The sequence below is a fragment of the Hemitrygon akajei genome, unplaced genomic scaffold (genome assembly GCF_048418815.1).
Source record: "Hemitrygon akajei unplaced genomic scaffold, sHemAka1.3 Scf000080, whole genome shotgun sequence".
NCBI lineage: Eukaryota > Metazoa > Chordata > Chondrichthyes > Myliobatiformes > Dasyatidae > Hemitrygon > Hemitrygon akajei.
In genome coordinates, this window is record NW_027331966.1 from 1,437,293 (window position 1) to 1,453,918 (window position 16,626).

The following is a 16,626-nucleotide window of genomic DNA, read 5'->3' on the forward strand; positions in this document are numbered from 1 at the left end:
CAGAATTTCAGCAGCTGCACGAATACATTTATCTACGGAGTGACCCAGACCAGATTCAGAGAGCAGGTGAAAGCTCTTCTGCTCTCCCCCGCTACCTTAGTTTTGAAACATTTTAGCTGTCTATACCGTTCAGTTGAAAGGGTCAAATATTTTTCGCATTCCGAATATAAATCCACACCTGCTCTACAAGCACATGAATAAATTGAACTTCCTGAAAACGTTGTTGTTCCCAGCAGTTCAGCCTTTCAAATATATTCAATTCAATTCAGTTAACTTTTCTTAAGGCTATCTACCCAGTAGTAACTCAAAATTAAAGTGACGCGCTGACAGTGAACAGTGCCCACTTAAACGGACAATTTAATGCCATTCCAAATCACTTTACACACACATCCCAATCAGTAGAGCAGCATATTATGGATCGAGCCACAACGGTAAAATTGCCCCTTGGTTTAATTCGGCATTTCTGGAAACATACTGTATAATACAGAGTTGCTATCTCACTTCAGAAACATTGAACTAGTAACCAGTCGTTAGCAATTTCCTGAATAGGAAACTTATCTGGAAATTTCTCAATATGCCGTGCCACTTTGCTTCACGTTGCCCTCTCCAAAAACAAAGTTGCAGAAAGGTCAGATTAGCTGTAATTTCAGTTCAGTTATCGCTAGTATGTTTATAACTTGAGGTGTAGTGAAATCAGGAATTCACTTCTAATATTAGGCGCGATCAGATCTTGATAATTGCTTAAAAATTCAGACATATTAATTTTCGTTCAGACAGATCTACCTTATGGAAGCCCAGCGTCAGCTCTCAGGCATCTTGTCCAGATTACTCCTCCAACAGGTCCCCACCGCGGAGCACCAGGCCATTGTCCACCACACCAGCACTGATCTTATTAGCTCTGGGTATCAACTTGCACTGCAACGCCTTCATAGTTCCCGCACCCGGCGTCTCCAGTTTCTAACTCGTACTCAAGACCCACAATCCTACCTGTTCAGGTAGACCCATTGTTATAGATAGTTCCCGCACCCGGCGTCTCCAGTTTCTAACTCGTACTCAAGACCCACAATCCTGCCTGTTCAGGTAGACCCATTGTTATAGATAGTTCCCGCACCCGACGTCTCCAGTTTCTAACTCGTACTCAAGACCCACAATCCTACCTGTTCAGGTAGACCCATTGTTACAGATAGCTCCCGCACCCGGCGTCTCCAGTTTCTAACTCGTACTCAAGACCCACAATCCTGCCTGTTCAGGTAGACCCATTGTTACAGATAGTTCCCGCACCCGGCGTCTCCAGTTTCTAACTCGTACTCAAGACCCACAATCCTACCTGTTCAGGTAGACCCATTGTTATAGATAGTTCCCGCACCCGGCGTCTCCAGTTTCTAACTCGTACTCAAGACCCACAATCCTGCCTGTTCAGGTAGACCCATTGTTACAGATAGTTCTGCCCCACTGAACTCATATCTGTATACACTGACTCAGTTTCACCCCCGTAGTTCATTCCCTTCCTATACACATCCATGACAGCTCACACGCTTTGGATCATCTCAATGTTGTCTGGTTCCCTGACCCATATCATATTATATATACCATCGATGCCCAGTCACTATACACCCCCATCCCTCACAAGGAAGTTCCCAAAGCTCCTCATTTCTATTTGGACACCAGACCAACGACTTCCATTCCACCATCACTCTCCTCCGTCTAGCGGAGCTTGTCCTCACTCTCAATAATTTCTCCTTTAGATCCTCCCACTCCCTTACAACAAAAGGTGTACCCATGACCACTCGCAAGGTGGCCCAGCTATGTCTGCCTTTTTGTCGGCTCCGTGGAGGTGCGTGGAGGGAGGGAGGGGTGAAATAAAGAGCTGGGAGGTTGATTGGTGACAGGTATAAAGGTCTGGAGAAGGGGGAATCAGAATCGAACAGAGAGAAGTCCATGGAAAAAGGAAAGTTTGTGGGGTGGTGGTGGTTAGGGGAGAGCACCAGAGGGTGGGGATCATCAGGTGAGAAGAGAAGTTCTGAAAGGGAGAAATGAATACAGAATGGTGAAGAGGTTGTGGGGGTGAGTGTGGGTAGTGACCAGATGTTAGAGGAATCAATGTTCATGCCATAATATTGGAGGCTACCCTGACGGAATACAAGGAGTCAGTACTCGAACCTGTGTGTCGCCGCCTTGGCAGTAGAGGAGGCCGCGGACGGGCATGTCAGAATGGGAACGGGAAGCAGAATTGAAATGGGAGGCCACCGCTTTTTGTGGCAGGTGCTCGACGAGGGGGAGGGGTCTTCCGACCTACGTTGGGTCTCACTGATATACAGGAGCTCTCAACGACCGGATACTGTAGATGACCCCAACAGACTCGCAGGTGAAGTGTCGCCACACCTGGAAGGACTGTTTGGGCGCTGAGGGAGGGGGTGTAGGGGCAGATGTTGTGCTTGTTCCAGTTGTAATGATAAGTGCCAGGAGGAAGATCAGTGGGGAGGGACAAGGGAGTCACACAGGGAGTCATCCCTGCAGAAAGCAGAAATGGTCGGAGTTGTATGAGGATGGGAAGATGTGCTCGGTGGTGGGATCCCGTTGGAGGTGGTGGAAGTTATGTGTAATTATGTGCAGAATGTGCATTGTGGTGCGGTAAGTGAGGACAAGAGGAACTCTATCCATGATGGGGCGGCGGGTGGATGGTGTAAGGGCAGATGTGTGTGAAATGGAAGAGATGCGGGTGAGGCAGCGTTCATGTTGGGGGAGAGGAAGCCCCTTTCTTTGAAGAAGGAGGACAGCTCAGTTGCTCCGGAATGAAAAGCCTCAGCCTGAGAGCAGATACAGAGGGGACGGAGGAGCTGAAAGAAGGGGTGGCTTTGTTTACAAATGACAGGATGGAAAGAGGGACCGTCCGGACTGCTGTGAGGCAGTAGGTTTATAAAATATACCAGTGGATAGACTGTCTCCGGAGATGGAGGCAGAGATGGAGAAAGGGAATGGAGGTGTCGGAAGTGGACCTGGTAATCTTAAGGTCAGGGTGGAAGTCGGAGGCAAAGTTGAATACATGGACGAGCTCAGCACGAGTGCGGGAAGCAGCAACTATGCAATCGGCGATGTAGCGTTGGATGATTCGGGGAACGTTGCTGTTGTACGTTTCGAAAAAGTCCTGGTGACTTATCCAACTTGATGCTTTCCAAAAGCTCCAGCACATCTTCGTCCTTAATATTTAGATGCTCAGGCTTTTCAGTCCGCTCTAAGTTGTCCCTACAATCGACAAGATCCTTTCTCCGTAGTGAATACTGAAGCAACGTACTCATTAAGTACCTCCGCTATCTCCCCCGGTTCCATACACTCTTTTCCACTGTCACACATGATTGGTTCTATTCTCTCATTTCTTATCCTCTTACTCTTCACATACTTGTAGAATGCCTTGGGGTTTCCCTTAATCCTGTCCATCAAGGCCTTCTCATGGCCCCTTCCGGCTCTCCTAATTTCTTTCTTGAGCTCCTTCCTGCTAACGTTATAATCTTCCAGCTCTCTATCATTACCTAGCTTTTTGAACATTTCGTAAGCTCTTCCTTTCTTCTTGACTAGATTTACCACAGCCTTTGTACATTTCTTCGGCTTCTCTGCTCCAGGACGAGTAATAGCAGCTTTTCCGGTCTAACCTGCGTCTGAGGTTCCTTCCCGGTGGAAATATTCCCGGGAATATTCTCGGCTACATGACGGAGACGTCCACATCCATCCGAAATTGACGGGACCTGAATTGGGAGCCACAGTCCAGCTGTGCCCAGCCCTGCTCCAACATCTTCCTGCTTCTGCCTCTGGGCTTCAAATTGACCGATGTCCATCACTCCCCACTCTCTTTGCGAAGTAATGAAACTGTCCAACGCATCACAATCACATCGCTTCTCGGAGTGAGCAGTATGTACAGGAGGTTCCTCCTCAAGAAAGTGACGTCGTCATCAAAGGTCCCGTTACTCAGGTCATTCCGTCTGTCACAGCTACAGTCAGACAGGACCCGTATGCGCGTCACGTGCTTTTGTCGTCATGCGGTAACCGCGCATTGTGTTACAGAATAACGCAGCTATAAATTACAATAACTACAGTATCTGCAGAAATAAGTTAAATATATTGTGCAGAATGAAATAGAAAAATACAGAGGAAGATATCATCAGCCGATCGATCTCTGTTCTGAAATCTGATTGCGGATGGGCAGAAGCTGCTCCTGAAACACTGAGTGTGTGTGGTCGGGCCCCTGTACCCTCTAGGCGAGCGAAGGGGGGGGGGGCTGAGCTCTTTACTGATGGATACAGCATTTTGAGGCATCGTTTTTTGAAGGTGTCTTGGGTGCGTGGGAGGCTGGCGGCTATGATGCAACCTTCCGAGAAAACATCTTCCAGCAGACTGATCTGATCCTGTGCAGCGGCCCCTCCATGGCGGACGGTGATGCTTTCAGTCAGAATGCTCTCCACGGTACATCTGTCGAGATGTGCGAGAGTCCTGCGTGACAGACCGATTCCTCACAAACTCTGAATGAACTATCGACGCAGTCGTGCTCTCTTTCAGACTGCATCAATATATTGGGCCGGGATGGATCCTCAAAGAGGTTAACACCAATGAAATTGAAACTGCTCACCCCTTCCACTTCCGGTCCGTCAACGAGAGGACTGTTGGATGGTCCCTCGACCTCCCCTTCCTGAGCACAGAGGCTGAGGGGAGATCTGGCAGAAGGTGCTAGAGTTATGAGAGGCCTAGAAGGTTATTTATTGTGGCCAATGTAGTAATATCTAGTGTTTGATGGTCTGTATTTAACGCGAGAGGAGAGTAGCTTAGAAGAGATGCGCGGAACAAGTTTCTTTTTTTTTCTACAGATAATGGTGGGTGCCTGGATAATCTGACAAGTGTGGCAGTCGGTAATACATTGTTGATTACGACGTTGTTGGCGTAGCACATGAACACGCAGTGAATGAATGGAGATGGGTAATGTACAGACAACAGAGTTTAGTCTCATTCGGTATCGTGTTCAGCGCAGGAGCAGTGAGTTACAGGGCTTGTTCCTGTTCTCTGCTGTTCCATGATCCCAACACGTCCAGGTGATGTGTGCACATTGTAATATCAGTCTGTTCATCATCTTTTGTCCATTCACCCCCATTCATCTCGTTATTCTGCACTGATGGGTGTAATATAAGACATTGTATCCTGCAACACTAGAGCAACTCTTCCGCGCATCATGTCCCTGAAGGGGGGGGGGGGGGGGGAGCGTTCCCGGCTGTGCAGTGACGTAATCAGTGACGCCAAATTCTCAGGATTCTTCGATCAGCCGCGTGCGGCAGTGTGTAGCTTTGGGTGATTCCAAATGTGAAACTGGAGCTCCCCTCGCATCCCCACTCACAAACTCTCTCAGTGCTGCACGGAACAAAGCTGTCACTATTTTATCAATGAAAAATGCATGGCATATTGCAGAGCAGTCTGAAGCCGTCAGAAGAAAATCGAAATGAATATTATTTTATTTGTGAGTGGGAAATAACTCTAGTTAATTCATGGACAGGTACACATTGAGGAATATGTGACAGAATCGGCAAACATAAGAGTGCGGAATACACGGCGGAGGGCGCAATTTAGAATTGTGAGAGAAATGTCTATACGGGCGGGGGGCGTGATTGATAAGTTCGTGGCCTGAGGTAGACGGAGTCAACATTAGAGAACTAGTGCATTTATTTTTCAATGAGTTATGATGAGCTTTTAACTTCAAACTTTCTGCGTAATCACTGAAAGTGCTGAAATGCACGTGCATATAACGTGAACTGTATAATTCATCTCCTTCGAACTTATCAATCACCCCTGCTGTGGACCACTTCTGGAGGTCCAAGACGGTGACTTCTACAAAGAAGGAATCCGTACGCTTCACGACCGCTGGACTAAGTGTACAAATGTAGGCGGGGATTATGTTGAAAAATAAATGTGCTTGTTTTTCTAAAATAGATTCCTTCTACCTTAGCCCACGAACTTATCAATCACCCCTCGTAAATCCTGCTCAAACATGAAACTCGGTGCCTCTATGGGTTTTATTTCGATCAGTTTATTAATTTAGTTATGCACTTGTTTGATTAAATTAAATAAAATATTTATTTTCCTTATTTTCATTCGACATTTCAGAGATTGTTTTGTCAAACCACAGAAATATTACGGATCGGCTGCTGTTCAAATGGCTCCACGTGTTTTAGCAAGAATCGCATGCAGTATAATGCCGGGACGAATGGTCTGTATGCCATGTGACTCTATTACACAGAATGTACCGCTCCACACAACCGTCATCATCATCAGTGCACTGTCTCTCTCACAATTTTAACATAAACCAACTGCAGGAGACTCTTGTTCTAAAAATAGCTCAGGGAATACAGAATCTATTTTAAGAGTATTTACTGAATTTGAGGAACAGCGGCAAAGACGGAGAAAGATAAACCCGCTCACACTGAATCAGAGGCTCACAAGTACAGGACTGAGACGACACCCGTAATACTCGAGAAGAGACGAACAGATAAAGAATGACACCCAAAATCCCGACTTTCACACTGTAGTAGAGACGGACAGATACAGAATGAAACCCACACTCTCACATTGTAGCAGAGACTGACAGATACAGAATTAACCCCACACTCTCACACTGTAGCAGAGAATGACAGATACAAAATGAAACCCGCACTCTCACACTGTAGCAGAGACTGACAGATACAAAATGAAACTAGCACTCTCACACTGTAGCAGAGACGGACAGATACAGAATGAAACCCACACTCTCACACTGTAGCAGAGACTGACAGATACAGAATTAACGCCACACTCTCACACTGTAGCAGAGACTGACAAATACAAAATGAAACCCGCACTCTCACACTGTAGCAGAGACTGACAGATACAGAATGAAACCCACACTCTCACACTGTAGCAGAGACTGACAGATACAGAATGAAACCCGCACTCTCACACTGTAACAGAGACGGACAGATACAGAATGAAACCCGCACTCTCACACTGTAGCAGAGACTGACAGATACAAAATGAAACCAGCACTCTCACACTGTAGCAGAGACGGACAGATACAGAATGAAACCCACACTCTCACAATGTAGCAGAGACTGACAGATACAAAATGAAACCAGCACTCTCACACTGTAGCAGAGACGGACAGATACAGAATGAAACCCACACTCTCATACTGTAGCAGAGACTGACAGATACAAAATGAAACCAGCACTCTCACACTGTAGCAGAGACGGACAGATACAGAATGAAACCAGCACTCTCACACTGTAGCAGAGACGGACAGATACAGAATGAAACCCACACTCTCACACTGTAGCAGAGACTGACAGATACAGAATTAACCCCACACTCTCACACTGTAGCAGAGACGGACAGATACAAAATGAAACCCGCACTCTCACAATGTAGCAGAGACTGACAGATACAGAATGAAACCCACACTCTCACACTGTAGCAGAGACAGACAGATACAGAATGAAACCCGCACTCTCACAATGTAACAGAGACGGACAGATACAGAATGAAACCCGCACTCTCATACTGTAGCAGGGACTGACAGATACAAAATGAAACCAGCACTCTCACACTGTAGCAGACACGGACAGATACAGAATGAAACCAGCACTCTCACACTGTAGCAGAGACGGACAGATACAGAATGAAACCCACACTCTCACACTGTAGCAGAGACAGACAGATAAAGAATTAACCCCACACTCTCACACTGTAGCAGAGACTGACAGATACAAGATGAAACCCGCACTCTCACAATGTAGCAGAGACTGACAGATACAGAATAAAACCCACACTCTCACACTGTAGCAGAGACTGACAGATACAGAATGAAACCCGCACTCTCACACTGTAACAGAGACGGACAGATACAGAATGAAACCCGCACTCTCACACTGTAGCAGAGACTGACAGATACAAAATGAAACCCGCACTCTCACACTGTAGCAGAGACGGACAGATACAGAATGAAACCCACACTCTCACACTGTAGCAGAGACTGACAGATACAGAATTAACCCCACACTCTCACACTGTAGCAGAGACTGATAGATACAAAATGAAACCCGCACTCTCACACTGTAGCAGAGACTGACAGATACAAAATGAAACCCGCACTCTCACAAAGTAGCAGAGACTGACAGATACAGAATGAAACCCACACTCTCACACTGTAGCAGAGACTGACAGATACAGAATGAAACCCGCACTCTCACACTGTAACAAAGACGGACAGATACAGAATGAAACCCGCACTCTCACACTGTAACAGAGACTGACAGATACAGAATGAAACCCACACTCTCACACTGTAGCAGAGACTGACAGATACAAAATGAAACCAGCACTCTCACACTGTAGCAGAGACGGACAGATACAGAATGAAACCAGCACTCTCACACTGTAGCAGAGACGGACAGATACAGAATGAAACCCACACTATCACACTGTAACAGAGACTGACAGATAAAGAATTAACCCCACACTCTCACACTGTAGCATAGACTGACAGATACAAAATGAAACCCGCACTCTCACACTGTAGCAGAGACTGACAGATACAAGATGAAACCCGCACTCTCACAATTTAGCAGAGACTGACAGATACAGAATGAAACCCACACTCTCACACTGTAGCAGAGACTGACAGATACAGAATGAAACCCGCACTCTCACACTGTAACAGAGACGGACAGATACAGAATGAAACCCGCACTCTCACACTGTAGCAGAGACTGACAGATACAAAATGAAACCCGCACTCTCACATTGTAGCAGAGACTGACAGATACAGAATGAAACCCACACTCTCACACTGTTGCAGAGACTGACAGATACAGAATGAAACCCACACTCTCACACTGTAGCAGAGACTGACAGATACAGAAGGAACCCCACACTCTAACTGTAGCAGAGACTGACAGATACAGAATGAAACCCACACTCTCACACTGTTGCAGAGACTGACAGATACAGAATGAAACCCACACTCTCACACTGTAGCAGATTCTGACAGATACAGAATGAAACCCACACTCTCACACTGTAGCAGAGACAGACAGATACAGAATGAACCCCACACTCTCACACTGTAGCAGGGACTGACAGATACAGAATGAACCCCGTACCCTCACTTTGCACCGGAGACAAGTGGGTATAAAATGAACTAGCCTTCAGCACCATACTGGCAACAATCAAATAGATATTTAAACCAGCAATCTCATATTATCCGACTGAATGTCTCCCGTTAGTTGACTGTCTCTGCATTGCGGTCGTACTGTCTCACTAGTTATATATTCCATGTAAAATGCAAGTAAACTCTCTCTTCATTTTCAGCTTGAAGCCTCCTGCATAATAAGTACTTTGCTCTCCAGCAGACTGAGTAATTACGGTATATTCTTCCAACTCACTATTCATTTTTTCTCTTTTTCCTGCAACGTGGTACTGCGGCTGTTTAAATATCTCTTCTCTTTCTTCTGTCCCTATACCGATGATATGATCGATTGTAAAATCACCTGTTTCACGGGTACAGCAAGGGAAGAGAAAGGAACGGACAGGGAAATAAGCAAATAATTTAATATGTGCACGTGTGTGTGTGTGTGTGTGTGTGTGTGTGTGTGTGTGTGTGTGTGTGTGTGTGTGTGTGTGTGTGTGTGTGTGTGTGTGTGTGTGTGTGTGTGTGTGTGTGTGTGTGTGTGTGTGTGTGTGTGTATGTAATTATGATGGTTTCTGATATGACCTTATCTGATGATGTGACCTTACCTGGCGATCCTGCATTTATTTCTACAAGGGCACCTCTGAGGGAATGACAAGGAGCGGGTATTTTTATGTTAAAGCAGCAGATGAAGACCTCTGTGTACCGAGTGGAATCTATTTTCGGCAGAGAATATTCTGTTCAATGATGCCGGTATTTACACCAGAGACAAACGTGTTGATGTTTCCGCTCGTAACCCACAGGGCAGTGAATGGTTTTATCCTCCCATTGTATTCCTACAGCTAATTGAACGCCACAGCATTTCAGCCTCTCACTGTTCCTCAGGTAGATTCAACATTCCCCATGGTCTGATGGAGAACTGGACAGGGTGTCTCTGTAAACAGCGGGTATGTTTTATATCTGATGACACATAGTAGGACGGCGTGGGGTGGGTTTGGTGTCTGATGGGGAACTGGACAGGGTGTCTCTGTACACAGCGGGTATGTTTTATATCTGGTGGCACATAGTGGGACGGGGTGGGGTGGGTTTGGTGTCTGATGGGGAACTGGACAGGGTGTCTCTGTAAACAGCGGGTTTGTTTTATATCTGATGACACATAGTAGGACGGGGTGGGGTGGGTTTGGTGTCTGATGGAGAACTGGACAGGGTGTCTCTGTAAACAGCGGGTTTGTTTTATATCTGATGACACATAGTGGGACGGGGTGGGGTGGGTTTGGTGTCTGATGGAGAACTGGACAGGGTGTCTCTGTACACAGCGGGTATGTTTTATATCTGATGGCACATAGTGGGACGGGGAGGGGTGGGTTTGGTGTCAGATGGGGAACTGGACATGGTGTCTGTACACAGCGGGTAAGTTTTATATCTGATGGCACATAGTGGGAGGGGGTGGGGTGGGTTTGGTGTCTGATGGGGAACTGGACAGGGTATCTCTGTACACAGCGGGTATGTTTTATATCTGATGGCACATAGTGGGACGGGGTGGGGTGGGTTTGGTGTCTGATGGGGAACTGGACAGGGTATCTCTGTACACAGCGGGTATGTTTTATATCTGATGACACATAGTGGGACGGGGTGGGGAGGGTTTGGTGTCTGATGGGGAACTGGACAGGGTGTCTCTGTACACAGCGGGTATGTTTTATATCTGATGACACATAGTGGGACGGGGTGGGGAGGGTTTGGTGTCTGATGGGGAACTGGACAGGGTGTCTCTGTACACAGCGGGTATGTTTTATATCTGATGGCACATAGTGGGACGGGGCGGGGTGGGTTTGGTGTCTGATGGGGAACTGGACAGGGTGTCTCTGTACACAGCGGGTATGTTTTATATCTGATGGCACATAGTGGGTCGGGGTCGGGTGGGTTTGGTGTCTGATGGAGAACTGGACAGAGTGTCTCTGTACACAGCGGGTATGTTTTATATCTGATGGCACATAGTGGGACGGGGTGGGGTGGGTTTTGTGTCTGATGGGGAACTGGACATGGTGTCTCTGTACACAGCGGGTATGTTTTATATCTGATGGCACATAATGGGACGGGGTGGGGTGGGTTTGGTGTCTGATGGGGAACTGGACAGGGTGTCTCTGTACACAGCGGGTATGTTTTATATCTGATGGCACATAGTGGGACGGGGTGGGGTGGGTTTGGTGTCTGATGGGGAACTGGACAGGGTGTCTCTGTACACAGCGGGTACGTTTTATATCTGATGGCACATAGTGGGACGGGGTGGGGTGGGTTTGGTGTCTGATGTGGAACTGGACAGGGTGTCTCTGTACACAGCGGGTATGTTTTATATCTGATGGCACATAGTGGGACGGGGTGGGGTGGGTTTGGTGTCTGATGGGGAACTGGACAGGGTGTCTCTGTACACAGCGGGTACGTTTTATATCTGATGACACATGGTGGGACGGGGTGGGGTGGGTTTGGTGTCTGATGGGGAACTGGACAGGGTGTCTCTGTACACAGCGGGTACGTTTTATATCTGATGACACATAGTGGGACGGGGTGGGGTGGGTTTGGTGTCTGATGTGGAATGGACAGGGTGTCTGTACACAGCGGGTACGTTTTATATCTGATGGCACATAGTGGGACGGGGTGTGGTGGGTTTGGTGTCTGATGGGGAACTGGACAGGGTGTCTCTGTACACAGCGGGTACGTTTTATATCTGATGGCACAGAGTGGGACGGGGTGGGGAGGGTTTGGTGTCTGATGGGGAACTGGACAGGGTGTCTCTGTACACAGCGGGTATGATTTATATCTGATGGCACATAGTGGGACGGGGTGGGGTGGGTTTGGTGTCTGATGGGGAACTGGACAGGGTGTCTCTCTACACAGCGGGTATGTTTTATATCTGATGGCACATATTGGGAAGGGGTGGGTTGGGTTCGGTGTCTGATGGAGAACTGGACAGGGTGTCTCTGTACACAGCGGGTATGTTTTATATCTGATGGCACATAGTGGGACGGGATGGGGTGGATTTGGTGCCTAATGTGGAACAGGACAGGGTGTCTCTGTACACAGCGGGTATGTTTTATATCTGATGGCACATAGTGGGACGGGATGGGGTGGATTTGGTGCCTAATGTGGAACAGGACAGGGTGTCTCTGTACACACCGGGTATGTTTTATATCTGATGGCACATGGTGGGACGTGGTGGGGAGGGTTTGGTGTCTGATGGGGAACTGGACAGGGTGTCTCTGTACACAGCGGGTATGTTTTATATCTGATGGCACATAGTTGGACGGGGTTGGGAGGGTTTGGTGTCTGATGGGGAACTGGACAGGGTGTCTCTGTACACAGCGGGTATGTTTTATATCTGATGGCACATAGTTGGACGGGGTTGCGAGGGTTTGGTGTCTGATGGGGAACTGGACAGGGTGTCTCTGTACACAGCGGGTATGTTTTATATCTGATGGCACATAGTGGGACGGGGTGGGGTGGGTTTGGTGTCTGATGGGGAACTGGACAGAGTGTCTCTGTACACAGAGGGTATGTTTTATATCTGATGGCACATAGTGGGACGGGGTGGGGTGGGTTTGGTGTCTGATGGGGAACTGGACAGGGTGTCTCTGTACACAGCGGGTACGTTTTATATCTGATGGCACATATTGGGACGGGATGGGGTGGGTTTCGTGTCTGATGGGGAACTGGACAGGGTGTCTCTGTACACAGCGGGTATGTTTTATATCTGATGGCACATATTGGGACGGGATGTGGTGGGTTTGGTGTCTGATGGGGAACTGGACAGGGTGTCTCTGTACGCAGCGGGTATGTTTTATATCTGATGGCACATATTGGGACGGGATGTGGTGGGTTTGGTGTCTGATGGGGAACTGGACAGGGTGTCTCTGTACACAGCGTGTATGTTTTATATCTGATGGCACAAAGTGGGACGGGATGGGGTGGGTTTGGTGTCTGAGCGACCAAAGTGGAGCTGCTGTGTAAATATAAAATGAATGTCTGCAGGAGGAGACTGGGAGGGGTTTTTATGTGTCCCTGGATCCAGAACACACTGAGGGGAAACCGGATCTATTTGTAGATGAAACAGCAGGCGTAGCAGTGAAAAGTGCAGTAAAAGATGGTAACCACGATTCCGGAAAGCTTGTGGAAAGAGAAACACAGTGAAAGCTTCAAGTCGGAAATGGGAACAGTCGTGACCGCTGTCATTATAAGTGTGGAAAGTTGTGAGCAGCGTCCCTCATTGTTCATCTATAGGCCTCATTACACATTTTGGTCGAATTACATAGAGGGATCTGACTGAGGTAATGCCAATGATTCTGCCGTGTTTGTGTTACATGCCAACAGTATTTACGCCTGAGACTCTGCCGGTGATGTAATTTGTTTGTTCAATAACAATGGTCAGAGGCGGGACCTTGTCACTGGAGATCGATCCCCTGTATAAATCAGAGCCTGTTGCAGTACGTCAGCCCATAGTGTCTTTCCGAGCTGTGGAATTCAGAGCAATAGCGTTCACTGCGTCACTCAAATGGGATATCCAATAATCTGGCGGATAGAAGACATTTACTACCCTGTTATTTCAGCCGTTGGAATTCCCGGTAAGCCGCTGTCACTCCTGCAAACGGCAGAAACTGAGAGTTAATTCCGATGTTCTGAAGTGTTTCTCTCGCTATTTGTTTCCACAGCCACCTGTCCAGTCCCCGCATTTCAGTCATGGGCGGAAGGCGGCGACAATATTAATCCCATTGCTTTCGTAGCAGGCAGCGCTCCATACTGGAGCCGAGATGCTGCCTTTGACTGAAATCCTCTCCGCTGCCTCGATGTCACCGACCAATTGTGAATCGAAATGTCTGCACAGGAGGACACCGGACTACTCTGTTTCTGTTGGAACCGGCCGTAAATATATGGTTCGGCCCATAGGAATTGCGTGACTGTGTGGTGGAACAACGCGAATGGCTCATGTATTTCAGGAATATGAGCAGAGGGAACCGCCGATGTGGATTTCATTTCATTCCTGTGCTGCTCAGAGCCAGTGATGCTGACATTTATTGTCCATCTCTTACTGCGGCCGTGGAAGCATTTAAACAGCTGTCCTCTGGTCGGTTTGAGAATTCACCCAGATTTAACTCATTTACAACATTTTCGGCAAGTTCTCTGACACTCCGATAAAGCGCACTGCCAGTCGCTTCATATGTTCTGCGTCCGGTATTCACCCTTTGAGGCAAAACAAAAGAACAAGATCTAATCTGATTCTGTCACACTGCGGCTCTATTTCAGTGACTCGTAAGTAATTTATTTGTTTCCATCCCGCTCTCTCGCAGTTAACCTGGTGGCGATTATTATCCTGTCCCGAGGAAAGTGCGGTCTCTCCAAATGCATCACTCGCTACCTGCTGGGAATGGCAGCGGCCGATCTCCTGGTCGTTCTCTCTGACCCACTGCTGAGGTGGACTGTTGTCATATACTTTCGGTCTTCCTTCCTCAATCGAACTCCCGTTTGCAGTGTCTCCCGTTGCCTGCTTTTAGCAAGCACCGGGGTCTCTGTCTGGCTGACAGTCGCGTTCACCTGTGACAGATTTGTGGCCATTTGTTGTGAAAAGCTGAAAACAAAATATTGCACCGAAAGAACGGCGGCTGTGGCTGTCGGGACAGTGAGTGTTCTGGGTTGTTTAGAGAGTATCCCTTTCCACTTTACAGTAGAACCTTCGATGATAATAAATGGAGTTTTCTATGACTGTGTGAGCAAACAGAACTTCTCTACGTCTCCCTCCTGGACCGCATTTGCGATGATCCATCGCATTTTCATGCCTTCTCTGCCGTTTGTTCTGATGTCATTGTTCAATGCTCTGACAGCGAGACGGATTTTTTCCGCCAATAAAATCCGGATGGGACTCAAGGGCCGCAGCGACGGAAAGAATGAGAAAGATCCGGAGATGGAGAACAGAAGGAAATCGGTCGTTTTACTATTCAGTATAACCAGTAGTTTTATATTTCTGTGGTTAACTCGTCTGATTTTTGATATTTACGTAAGGATTGCAAACAACCCTCCTTACACGGTCGCTGATCCGATTTATATCGCAGACTCCACGGCGACGATGCTGCAGATCCTCAGCTCCTGCACCAACACATGTATTTTCGCCGTGACTCAGAGCAAGTTCAGAGAGGAGCTGAAGAACGCGGTGAAATACCCGCTGAAACGGTTAACCAAATTCGTTAAATCATAGACCGACCAGCTGGTTTCAGCAGTAGAATTAAATCAATCGCCATTTCCCTCCACAAGCTATCAGTTTTCCGATAGGTAGAACCACGGCTAACAACTGAGCGCTCTGACATACGTATGTATTTACTGGTGATATATTTCACTCGCTGTCTACTCTGTGCAGGTGAAATTTTCTCTTCATCAGATTTTTCTCAAATATGTGCGACTCGCTCCAGCTTTAATTCACTCAGATGAACGCTCGGTCGAACTCGGGAACAGTCAGGGACAATCCACTGATGTCCCGCCCGTTTTTTTTTCACTCGCTCCGTTACGTCTCATTTCTCAATCTCGTGATGCGAGCATCGTTTTACTCCTGGTGTGTCCAGTCAGGATGGATCCGCTCCCGTTTCTCCACCCTGCACTCTCTCCGCTGTTAATCATTCTTCCATATAGTGATGCTCACGGTGTTTGACTCCCAATGTCCCTCACAATGCCCTCGATTCCACTATAAATGCCCCGCTTATTTCCTCTCCCACGCCGGTACATCAGATTCGATTTCTGAGTTTCACCGTGAGGGAAACATGATGGGAGTGGAACATAGTGGAGTCATGTGCTTTTTAAAATCTTTTTCATCTCCGGATTGTTCCATCTTTGTCCTTTCATATCTCCGTCTTTATCCCTGCTCACATCCCGAAGTCCCGTGACCATCTGCTTGCTTACTTCTCCCTCTATTCTCTGTTTCTCTCTGTCCACACGTCCGGTCCGGTACTCAGCAAAATAAATCTCACTGCAGTATGTAGGAACATCTACTGACACTGATGATAAATGTACGCTGACCTTTAAAGAACTTCTAATGCAACAGGATTAACTTTCTGTCTCTGGAACTAACTGAATTCTATCAGAAAGTGTAGTCGATTTTTTTTGAAAAAGAAGTAAGAATAATACTGAAAATCGAAATAATAACATAAGTGACTGAAAACGCGCAGCTGGTATGGTAGGGTCGGTTAAAATATTAATTAATATTTCAGGTATCTCTGCTTACAGCTCATCACAAAGTGAGTATAATCAAACACATCTGTGGATGCGAGGACAGTATATTTCACATCACTGCGGCAAGCCACACATAGAAATATCGCAGATTGTTTTAAATGTTGTTGAATGAGGCGACATTTGTATTCTCATAATTTTTAGTTTCTCAACACCTTTTCCTTAATCAAAGC